This window comes from Lygodium microphyllum, chromosome 2, assembly GCF_053477565.2.
Source record: "Lygodium microphyllum isolate KBCC chromosome 2, Lygodium_microphyllum_v1.1.10, whole genome shotgun sequence".
Taxonomy (NCBI): domain Eukaryota; kingdom Viridiplantae; phylum Streptophyta; class Polypodiopsida; order Schizaeales; family Lygodiaceae; genus Lygodium; species Lygodium microphyllum.
This window is the reverse complement of record NC_141136.1, coordinates 111145846-111157658: the sequence shown is the minus strand read 5'-3', so window position 1 is coordinate 111157658 and position 11813 is coordinate 111145846. Positions and strand designations below refer to the sequence as shown.

At 42.9% G+C, this 11813-nt stretch overlaps 2 pseudogenes; both read right to left on the bottom strand.

The window, feature by feature from the left end:
- Window positions 1-208: 208 nt before the first annotated feature.
- LOC148040186 (uncharacterized) lies at window positions 209-1456 on the bottom strand (annotated as a pseudogene).
- A 5423-nt stretch (window positions 1457-6879) lies between these two features.
- LOC148040185 (uncharacterized) lies at window positions 6880-8128 on the bottom strand (annotated as a pseudogene).
- Window positions 8129-11813: the final 3685 nt, after the last annotated feature.

Below are 11813 nucleotides of genomic sequence, written 5' to 3'. Positions count from 1 at the left end.
TGATGTCAAAGTTCACTATATTGCTTGTCAAATGAGTTACAAGAAATTCATATTCAGAATAATCTGAAGTATCTCATAAACTGTTTACATTCAGGTGTATGTTGACAGTTGCAGTAAGAAGGGAATTTCAGAAACTCCAAAAGAACATCTCCATAATGAGGTCAAGTCCATCATTACTTGCTGAAAAGATATCAGCAAGTCTTTACAACTACCATCTTTTGTTGATTGGATTCATGGCTAAAGAAGAGGGTGCCTCATCAGGCTGTTCATTAACCCAGCACAGGTAAAAATAAACCTTTTTGCAAGCACCTGCAATCTGCTGCAATTCATTTCTCCAGACTTACGTGACACCTTCAATGCATCCTTTTTCATTGGATGCTTCACACTTGCGTGTCTTTTTACGGGCACTTCATCATCTTAGTCCTTCTGTAGATCCTTAATTGCGTTGTCAAACAGTTGGTATAAATCAGACACTGCACAAATCACACCAGGTCTTCCAAGCTGCAATAACGCAGCTGTATCATCTACTAATGCCATTGCAAACTTGTACCCCCCTGCAGACTTGAAGGAAGGCGAGCATACCATCTCTATACAACTATTTAGTGCTCCAGCGACTGTTTCTGGAGACTCACCTTCTCCCAAAACTTTGGAAACAGCTAACAAGACGAGGCTGAATCAAGAGTGTCACAATACCAATCCCCATTGTACAATCGAAGAGTGAAACAATAGCTATATAAAATATCAGAAAGATGCACTTTGACCAAGGGAGACGGCTGTACAGGGGTAAGCTGATTCAGACGAGGTAAAGGAGACCCTAAAGGCAGTGGTACATCAGAAATATCCCTTGTATTGTCTATTGATGTTCTACTACCATCTTCAACCTTCACAGGCTGCACAAGAAGATTGCCATCTCTGTTCAAAGATACAGTCTTTGCATACGGACTCAACCACCAAGCTTCCCAAGGCTTTATCATGCGGCTTAGTTCCCCAGATGCCACAGCTCGTAGAAATGCCTTTCTTTCGAATGGCGACAGATCATCGAGCTTAATCTCCTTACCTAAAGCCAGCTTGTTAAGTACGTTCTCGGACAGAGCTAAGGGCGGCCTACTGGCATCATCATGCTCGGCAGCAGCAACACCATCGCCGGCGATGTCGTCTGAATCACCGTCGTCATCCACGTCCAGGAAGCAGTTGTGGAATCTTCATCCAGTTGCTGCTGTACGTGAAAGCGCTTGAGGGTGTCGATCATGTGTTCACGGGCCTCTGGAGAGGGCCCAAGGAGCGGCATCTCAGCAAGAACGTTGTCACGATGAAAGGACTCTGTGCAGCGGGAGCTATGATTTCTGTAGCAAGACAGGGAGCAGTAGCGGAGATTGCATCGCGGGCATGTGTACTCCGAGAACTGCTTCCGGCAAACCAAGCATATATATCGACTCTCCACGTCGCCAGTCTGCATCCTGTTGTCTCGGAAGGAGCCCAACTTCTAGCAGCTCCTCCCAAATTAGTCGATCGTCCTCCTCTTTTTTCCCCATACTTTTCGCTGACTCCAATAATATAGCTTGATTTAAAAAAAACCCAATGAATATAATTATATCCATCTTTGAGCCTTTCTTCTGTGGAGCATCATTTGTCTTTAGTGCCTTAAATACCAAAGACTCTTTAGCAGAAATTTGAGGCATTGCTACTTCTAGTTTCTTTACACCAACAGGAGATCTACGCACAAACCTTGGTTTCGGTCTTAAGAACTGGGTGACAAAATGCTCTCTCGGTGCTTCACTAGTGCTGTCAAACCCCATTGAAGGATTCTTGAGAGTCCTTGAGAGATGGTTCAGACCTTGCTTATTGATGACTGAAGAAGCCGCTAAGCCTGAGTTTTTGCATCCTTTATTATGCACCTTTACTCAGCTTCCTTTGATTCCACAATTCCTTGCACTTTTCTTAGAGATCATCATTGAAATTATCAGCTTGATAATGTCCTTTGGTATCAGTTTTTCATATTTTTCTAATACACGTACATCATGCATCCAAACAGGAACACACACACATACTAGCGGAATATATACATTGGATGCGGATTATTAAAATGCATCACACAAACAATGAATCACACGCAGAAATTAACACAAATGCACAACAAAAGAAATGGAGGTGTATACGACTCGGATGCGCAGCAACACGACATCCACCCCTTCTAAACCTGCGCATCCTCTGGATGTGCCAACTATCCAGGATCATTCAACTCCACAAACATGTCAAGTCCATCTTCTGATTCTAGTAAACCTGTTTCTCCATCAGCTTCATCATCCCAATGAAATTTCTGCCCCTTTCGAAACAGCTGATAGAGAACATCTGCAATATGAGCAAAATGAGGAATCCAAATCATGTAAAATACACAAGCTCCCACAAATCTCCGCACCTCTGAAGTAGTTGAGCAATACTCTGCAATCCTGTTTATGTCATCCACCTTTGCAGGAGAAGGCTTTCTGCCATAATATCCAACCATATGCCCAACTATGATGACTTCATTAACAGCAAAGACAGATTTCAGCCCTGAAAGTGTCAAACCTCCTCCAATCGTGTCAATATTTGCTCACAAGCATTCAAGTGATCAGCCACAAACTGTCTACATCCACGCAAATCAAGACTTTCATTCTTTTCTTCTTCTGCACAACCCTTAATAGGCACATCATCTAGAAAAGGCATGGTAAACTGCGGAATATAGTCTCGAAGAACTCTATGCATAGCATTCATCATATGAGCAACTGAGTTTGTAGCACCTTGTGGCAAGGTACACATCCTCACAAGACCAATAGGTGTCCGCACAGTAGTAATATCCCTGCTTTCCAAGGCAAGCTGAAACTGATCATAACCTGAATACAAGTCACCTAGTGAATAGATGGCTCGTCCTGCAAAAGCCTCAGCAAATTCATCCACAACTGGACCTGTACCCACATTCCTGATTGTCACTTTGTTCACGGGCTGCATATCCTGAATAAATCTCAAAGTACCATTCTTCTTTGGTACAGTAAACCACCTGTTAGAATAGGGTGCAGAAGAGGGTTCCAAAATCCCCATTTTAATCTTCTCATTCAGCAACTCTATCAGCTTTGGCAAGTGTGCTTTAGGCACAGGTATAGGACGTATATTCCATGGTACATGAGGAACAGTGAAGATGACCATAGGTGCAACCAATTCGGGACTAATGCAGCCAATTTCATGTGGAAAGAAAGCAAATGCCTTACCATGACGTCCAAGCATCTCTCTAAAACATTCTTTTTCCACTGGAAGCAAAAAATCATCATTTCCAATCTTCAATTCTGCAAGAGTTTCAGCTGTAAACTTATGTCCAATATTTGCAGGATCCCTCAACATAGGCTGCTTCATAGCTTTTTCAATCTGTTCATTACTATCAGAAGGAAGCGGGCCTGCAACCGGCTTAACCTTCTTATCAACTGTTTTATATTTTGTGTCAACCTTGGCATCATTCAAGCACTCTTTCCTTTGCTGCAATTTCTGCAAATTTTCAGCATCTTTCAACTCTGTTGGCTGAAAAATTTCAGCCTTTAGCTCTATGGACTGCATGGGTGCAGCCTGAAACTCTGTATGCAGAAATTTTTCTGCATTCAACTCTGTTGGCTGAATGAATTCAGCCCTCGGCTCAATGGACTGCATAGACGCATCCTGAAACTCTGTATGCAGAAATTTTTCTGCATTCAACTCTGTTGGCTGAATGGATTCAGCCCTCTGCAATTCTGTTAGCTGATCAAGATCAGCCATAAATTCAGTTTGCTGAGTTTTCTCAGCCTCTAACTCTGTTTGCAGCATAAAACCAGAAATTTCTTGAAACATATCCAAGGTTTGCACAGGTATGATCTTTGAACCCTTGCATACATCAGTTTTCAGCATTGCTCTCATCTCAAACAATGTATCTGCATAAGACATCCCTTCATACAATCCATCCACATGCTCTTCTGCTTGCAAAATACCTGCATTTTTCAACTCTTTCTCCTTACGACCAATGTACTGCCTGGCAGCTCTAGGAAAATCTGAAATTTTCTGATAACTTACCGAACTATCTGAAGAAAAACCAACAAAATTATTGGAGAAAGACTGGCTGCCAGGAGGCGAGATCTCCTCTTTTCTCCGCTCCGTACCACTAGCGTCTTGCAAGACAGCGGTACCTAATGAAAATCCAACTCCTTCGCAGGTAGTGGTGCCTCACGCAAGGAGTCCCTGTTTCTCGGATGATTTACCCCAACAGTCATAAACTGAATAGCTCGCATACCATCTTTACTGCGTATCCGCGCATAAGCTGATCCGTCATCCATCACTTTTGTTTCCATTCTTGCTTCTGTAATGAAAGGCTGTCCAAGAATAATCGGATAAGAGCATGAATCCTGAACAAAGCAATGATAATCCTCTTCAACATTACCAATAGAAATTCTAATACTCGGACAAGCAGCATACATATCACCAGAAGTATTATTGGCGGCTCTCATGCGCCAGCCATGCTCTGCATCCATAGGCCACTTGCCACTCTCATAAACACCTCGAGCAATAAGATTAATCTCAGAACCATGATCAACTAAAGCAATCAAGGGAATTTGTTTCTCTCCAATCCTTACCACTGTCTCAGTGGTTGCTCTAGCCCAATGACTTCGTGAAAAATGGCTGCGAGGAATGAGAATAGGGGTCTCATCATCTTCATACTGCATAGGCTGCACTATTTTTTCCAATTGCGGATTAACAGAAGCATTCTCAACCATCACTGCATCATCATGCTCTTTCCCAAGAGCTCCATGCCACAATCCCTGTAAAGCAGGTCCTTCCATCGCATGCCGTTTCCTCCGCAAAAGATCCTGCATCTGATCCTGTATTTCTTTTCTAGCAATCCCAAGAGCCTCTCCAACAGTAAAAGTGACTTCACTATTCAAAATTCTTTCATGAAAAATCTTACTCATATCCGTTTGCATATCAAGGTCCGACAAGAGCTTGAATCCTGGCTCTTTTCTTGGTTGCCTCTTTTCCTTCTGCTTTTCTCCCATTGGTTGATCAGAATCTGTTTGAGCTGGAGAATTTGACATAGGTGGAGCTGTAACAGGTGGTGAAACAAAGTCACCCCCTCTAATCTTTTTGGAGGAGCTAGGACCCTCCTCATCTCTTCTTCTCTTTTCCTCAACCATGGCATCTAAACCCTGCGTTTTAGCCATATAAGCAAAAATAGAATACCTGTCAACAGGAGAATCCCATCCTGTTTCTCCTCGGATGCTAGAGCCCACACAAGTCATAGTAGAAGTTTGAACTTTCCCTCTTCTCGCTATCTCCAAGGCAGAAGACCATAAAGCAGAGTCTCCATCAGATTTCTGCTCAAGCTGGACTCCAAAAGCTGAAGCATCTCCTCTAACACTCACATAAGCTGATCGCGCAGCCATATCATCAACAAGCTTCTTCATACCTCCCTTACCGAAGTTCGTGTCAAGAGGAGCGCCAGTCTCTGTCAGCCATATCTTCCCATCTTGTCCCCAGAACACTACATTCTTCTTACGTGCTTCCTGAAAAGCATCATAATCTCTGCAGTGTTGGTGCTCTGTACTATCACACCAAATACATCGTCGCCCTTTTCTTTGACCAGCTGGAAAAGCAGTCACTGGAGCAGGTGCTACAGCAGGTACTGACATAAGTTGCTCCTTTAACTTACCAACTTCAGCTTTGACTGCTTCAATCGTCAAATCCGCCAAGCCTTTAATAACATCATCTACAGATAAGGGCACTGGAGCAGCAGGAACTGGTGGATTCATAACAGGAGGAATAGGCTTAGGCAAAGAAGCAGCAGGGGTAGAAGAAGAAGTCTCCAAGGATTTTTCAGGAACTGATCCTGTATTTCGATGCAATCTGACTCTCCTGCGCTGCTTCTTGACAAGAGCATTCACAGCATCAATGACATGTCTCCACTCAGTCTTTAAACCTGAATCAGTAGCTTGATCTTCCAAAAGATCATCCAACTTTTCCTGCAAATCAGCATCTGCAGCTTGCAAAAATAACTCAACTTTCTGCATCTCCAAAGCTTGCTGTTCAGTCCCATCCAACTAATCATAACGGCTTTCAAACTCTCGCAGAAGAGCGGTAACAGAAAGTCCCTTATTAGGCATAGAAACCCATGCTAAAAAATTCCTGCGATTCATAAGACCTGTATCCTCCAGGAAATATTCATCTTTTAATACCTTTTTAAATTCAGCCCAACCTGCATGTGCCTCTTGAATTTCTGCAATTCGACCTTCAAGAGCGCGCACCACGATCCGCAAGAAGTAGCGGCTCCAAACATCTTGAGAAACCCCAAAAAACTTCATCTTTTCTTCATACAAATGCAGGTAAGTTGACACTTGATGGCCATTAAACTGCTTCATCTCCTGTTGGACAGCTTTCAAGGCATCCATAGCATCACTGTCACGTTTTGCATGAGCTTGCTGCTGCATATACATGGTGAATGACTGAAACAGGTTCTTCATGACATTATCATCTGTCATCTCTTCTTGCGAGTCTCCCATCTTGCTGATGACGCAGCACTTTCACGTCGGGTTCACCAGAAATGTCAAAGAGATCGTGCAAGAGCTACAGAACACGGGGTTCAAGGTACAGCAATGGAAGAGACTAACAAGAAGAACTCAAATTTTTGATGTCAAAGTTCACTATATTGCTTGTCAAATGAGTTACAAGAAATTCATATTCAGAATAATCTGAAGTATCTCATAAACTGTTTACATTCAGGTGTATGTTGACAGTTGCAGTAAGAAGGGAATTTCAGAAACTCCAAAAGAACATCTCCATAATGAGGTCAAGTCCATCATTACTTGCTGAAAAGATATCAGCAAGTCTTTACAACTACCATCTTTTGTTGATTGGATTCATGGCTAAAGAAGAGGGTGCCTCATCAGGCTGTTCATTAACCCAGCACAGGTAAAAATAAACCTTTTTGCAAGCACCTGCAATCTGCTGCAATTCATTTCTCCAGACTTACGTGACACCTTCAATGCATCCTTTTTCATTGGATGCTTCACACTTGCGTGTCTTTTTACGCGCACTTCATCATCTTAGTCCTTCTGTAGATCCTTAATTGCGTTGTCAAACAGCTGGTATAAATCAGACACTGCACAAATCACACCAGGTCTTCCAAGCTGCAATAACGCAGCTGTATCATCTACTAATGCCATTGCAAACTTGTACCCCCCCTGCAGACTTGAAGGAAGGCGAGCATACCATCTCTATACAACTATTTAGTGCTCTAGCAACTGTTTCTGGAGACTCACCTTCTCCCAAAACTTTGGAAACAGCTAACAAGACGAGGCTGAATCAAGAGTGTCACAATACCAGTCCCCATTGTACAATCGAAGAGTGAAACAATAGCTATATAAAATATCAGAAAGATGCACTTTGACCAAGGGAGACGGCTGTACAGGGGTAAGCTGATTCAGACGAGGTAAAGGAGACCCTAAAGGCAGTGGTACATCAGAAATATCCCTTGTATTGTCTATTGATGTTCTACTACCATCTTCAACCTTCACAGGCTGCACAAGAAGATTGCCATCTCTGTTCAAAGATACAGTCTTTGCATACGGACTCAACCACCAAGCTTCCCAAGGCTTTATCATGCGGCTTAGTTCCCCAGATGCCACAGCTCGTAGAAATGCCTTTCTTTCGAATGGCGACAGATCATCGAGCTTAATCTCCTTACCTAAAGCCAGCTTGTTAAGTACGTTCTCGGACAGAGCTAAGGGCGGCCTACTGGCATCATCATGCTCGGCAGCAGCAACACCATCGCCGGCGATGTCGTCTGAATCACCGTCGTCATCCACGTCCAGGAAGCAGTTGTGGAATCTTCATCCAGTTGCTGCTGTATGTGAAAGCACTTGAGGGTGTCGATCATGTGTTCACGGGCCTCTGGAGAGGGCCCAAGGAGCGGCATCTCAGCAAGAACGTTGTCACGATGAAAGGACTCTGTGCAGCGGGAGCTATGATTTCTGTAGCAAGACAGGGAGTAGTAGCGGAGATTGCATCGCGGGCATGTGTACTCCGAGAACTGCTTCCGGCAAACCAAGCATATATATCGACTCTCCACGTCGCCAGTCTGCATCCTGTTGTCTCGGAAGGAGCCCAACTTCTAGCATCTCCTCCCAAATTAGTCGATCGTCCTCCTCTTTTTTCCCCATACTTTTCGCTGACTCCAATAATATAGCTTGATTTAAAAAAAACCCAATGAATATAATTATATCCATCTTTGAGCCTTTCTTCTGTGGAGCATCATTTGTCTTTAGTGCCTTAAATACCAAAGACTCTTTAGCAGAAATTTGAGGCATTGCTACTTCTAGTTTCTTTACACCAACAGGAGATCTACGCACAAACCTTGGTTTCGGTCTTAAGAACTGGGTGACAAAATGCTCTCTCGGTGCTTCACTAGTGCTGTCAAACCCCATTGAAGGATTCTTGAGAGTCCTTGAGAGATGGTTCAGACCTTGCTTATTGATGACTGAAGAAGCCGCTAAGCCTGAGTTTTTGCATCCTTTATTATGCACCTTTACTCAGCTTCCTTTGATTCCACAATTCCTTGCACTTTTCTTAGAGATCATCATTGAAATTATCAGCTTGATAATGTCCTTTGGTATCAGTTTTTCATATTTTTCTAATACACGTACATCATGCATCCAAACAGGAACACACACACATACTAGCGGAATATATACATTGGATGCGGATTATTAAAATGCATCACACAAACAATGAATCACATGCAGAAATTAACACAAATGCACAACAAAAGAAATGGAGGTGTATACGACTCGGATGCGCAGCAACACGACATCCACCCCTTCTAAACCTGCGCATCCTCCGGATGTGCCAACTATCCAGGATCATTCAACTCCACAAACATGTCAAGTCCATCTTCTGATTCTAGTAAACCTGTTTCTCCATCAGCTTCATCATCCCAATGAAATTTCTGCCCCTTTCGAAACAGCTGATAGAGAACATCTGCAATATGAGCAAAATGAGGAATCCAAATCATGTAAAATACACAAGCTCCCACAAATCTCCGCACCTCTGAAGTAGTTGAGCAATACTCTGCAATCCTGTTTATGTCATCCACCTTTGCAGGAGAAGGCTTTCTGCCATAATATCCAACCATATGCCCAACTATGATGACTTCATTAACAGCAAAGACAGATTTCAGCCCTGAAAGTGTCAAATTTACCTCCTCCAATCGTGTCAATATTTGCTCACAAGCATTCAAGTGATCAGCCACAAACTGTCTACATCCACGCAAATCAAGACTTTCATTCTTTTCTTCTTCTGCACAACCCTTAATAGGCACATCATCTAGAAAAGGCATGGTAAACTGCGGAATATAGTCTCGAAGAACTCTATGCATAGCATTCATCATATGAGCAACTGAGTTTGTAGCACCTTGTGGCAAGGTACACATCCTCACAAGACCAATAGGTGTCCGCATAGTAGTAATATCCCTGCTTTCCAAGGCAAGCTGAAACTGATCATAACCTGAATACAAGTCACCTAGTGAATAGATGGCTCGTCCTGCAAAAGCCTCAGCAAATTCATCCACAACTGGACCTGTACCCACATTCCTGATTGTCACTTTGTTCACGGGCTGCATATCCTGAATAAATCTCAAAGTACCATTCTTCTTTGGTACAGTAAACCACCTGTTAGAATAGGGTGCAGAAGAGGGTTCCAAAATCCCCATTTTAATCTTCTCATTCAGCAACTCTATCAGCTTTGGCAAGTGTGCTTTAGGCACAGGTATAGGACGTATATTCCATGGTACATGAGGAACAGTGAAGATGACCATAGGTGCAACCAATTTGGGACTAATGCAGCCAATTTCATGTGGAAAGAAAGCAAATGCCTTACCATGACGTCCAAGCATCTCTCTAAAACATTCTTTTTCCACTGGAAGCAAAAAATCATCATTTCCAATCTTCAATTCTGCAAGAGTTTCAGCTGTAAACTTATGTCCAATATTTGCAGGATCCCTCAACATAGGCTGCTTCATAGCTTTTTCAATCTGTTCATTACTATCAGAAGGAAGCGGGCCTGCAACCGGCTTAACCTTCTTATCAACTGTTTTATATTTTGTGTCAACCTTGGCATCATTCAAGCACTCTTTCCTTTGCTGCAATTTCTGCAAATTTTCAGCATCTTTCAACTCTGTTGGCTGAAAAATTTCAGCCTTTAGCTCTATGGACTGCATGGGTGCAGCCTGAAACTCTGTATGCAGAAATTTTTCTGCATTCAACTCTGTTGGCTGAATGAATTCAGCCCTCGGCTCAATGGACTGCATAGACGCATCCTGAAACTCTGTATGCAGAAATTTTTCTGCATTCAACTCTGTTGGCTGAATGGATTCAGCCCTCTGCAATTCTGTTAGCTGATCAAGATCAGCCATAAATTCAGTTTGCTGAGTTTTCTCAGCCTCTAACTCTGTTTGCAGCATAAAACCAGAAATTTCTTGAAACATATCCAAGGTTTGCACAGGTATGATCTTTGAACCCTTGCATACATCAGTTTTCAGCATTGCTCTCATCTCAAACAATGTATCTGCATAAGACATCCCTTCATACAATCCATCCACATGCTCTTCTGCTTGCAAAATACCTGCATTTTTCAACTCTTTCTCCTTACGACCAATGTACTGCCTGGCAGCTCTAGGCAAATCTGAAATTTTCTGATAACTTACCGAACTATCTGAAGAAAAACCAACAAAATTATTGGAGAAAGACTGGCTGCCAGGAGGCGAGATCTCCTCTTTTCTCCGCTCCGTACCACTGGCGTCTTGCAAGACAGCGGTACCTAATGAAAATCCAACTCCTTCGCAGGTAGTGGTGCCTCACGCAAGGAGTCCCTGTTTCTCGGATGATTTACCCCAACAGTCATAAACTGAACAGCTCGCATACCATCTTTACTGCGTATCCGCGCATAAGCTGATCCGTCATCCATCACTTTTGTTTCCATTCTTGCTTCTGTAATGAAAGGCTGTCCAAGAATAATCGGATAAGAGCATGAATCCTGAACAAAGCAATGATAATCCTCTTCAACATTACCAATAGAAATTCTAATACTCGGACAAGCAGCATACATATCACCAGAAGTATTATTGGCGGCTCTCATGCGCCAGCCATGCTCTGCATCCATAGGCCACTTGCCACTCTCATAAACACCTCGAGCAATAAGATTAATCTCAGAACCATGATCAACTAAAGCAATCAAGGGAATTTGTTTCTCTCCAATCCTTACCACTGTCTCAGTGGTTGCTCTAGCCCAATGACTTCGTGAAAAATGGCTGCGAGGAATGAGAATAGGGGTCTCATCATCTTCATACTGCATAGGCTGCACTATTTTTTCCAATTGCGGATTAACAGAAGCATTCTCAACCATCACTGCATCATCATGCTCTTTCCCAAGAGCTCCATGCCACAATCCCTGTAAAGCAGGTCCTTCCATCGCATGCCGTTTCCTCCGCAAAAGATCCTGCATCTGATCCTGTATTTCTTTTCTAGCAATCCCAAGAGCCTCTCCAACAGTAAAAGTGACTTCACTATTCAAAATTCTTTCATGAAAAATCTTACTCATATCCGTTTGCATATCAAGGTCCGACAAGAGCTTGAATCCTGGCTCTTTTCTTGGTTGCCTCTTTTCCTTCTGCTTTTCTCCCATTGGTTGATCAGAATCTGTTTGAGCTGGAGAATTTGACATAGGTGGAGCTGTAATAGGTGGTGAAACAAAGTCACCCCCTCTAGTCTTTTTGG